This window comes from Microtus ochrogaster, unplaced genomic scaffold (genome assembly GCF_000317375.1).
Source record: "Microtus ochrogaster isolate Prairie Vole_2 unplaced genomic scaffold, MicOch1.0 UNK5, whole genome shotgun sequence".
Lineage (NCBI taxonomy): Eukaryota > Metazoa > Chordata > Mammalia > Rodentia > Cricetidae > Microtus > Microtus ochrogaster.
This window is the reverse complement of record NW_004949103.1, coordinates 2,947,615-2,948,120: the sequence shown is the minus strand read 5'-3', so window position 1 is coordinate 2,948,120 and position 506 is coordinate 2,947,615. Positions and strand designations below refer to the sequence as shown.

The following is a 506-nucleotide window of genomic DNA, read 5'->3' as shown; positions in this document are numbered from 1 at the left end:
AGACAGGCCCACAGGCCAATCTGATGGAGGCAATCCCTCAAGACAGTGCTCCAAAGACAGGCCCACAGGCCAATCTGATGGAGGCAATCCCTCAACTGACATTTCCTCTTCTCAAGAGTACCTAGTGGTCCTCTGGCCTCCACTTGCAGCTGTGGCAGGGGTCTTCACCTCAATAAGTAAATAAATGCCATTATTTTTTTTTTAATTTTTATTTCATGTACAAGGATGTCAGCTCCCCTGGAGCTAGAGTTACAGACAGTTGTGAGCTGTCATGTGGGTGCTGGAAATTGAGCCCGGGTCCTCTGGAAGAGTAACCAGTGCACTTAAGCACTGAGCCATATCTCCATTCACTAAAAAAAAAAAAAATTAACTATGGCATCTCACCCCCAGTCATCTCTGAGTCACAGACGCATCGATTCAATCCGTACTCTTTCATCTGCTGGCTAGTCTCATCTCACGCTACTCTCACAATATAAAACACAGTCCAATCTTTTTTTTTTTTTTTT

At 44.5% G+C, this 506-nt stretch overlaps 1 protein-coding gene across 7 annotated transcripts in view; it reads right to left on the bottom strand.

The window, feature by feature from the left end:
* The window catches only part of Jakmip1 (janus kinase and microtubule interacting protein 1), a 121,583-nt gene that overhangs the window by 114,070 nt on the left and 7,007 nt on the right, over window positions 1–506 (bottom strand). The gene's annotated exons all lie outside the window — the stretch shown is intronic.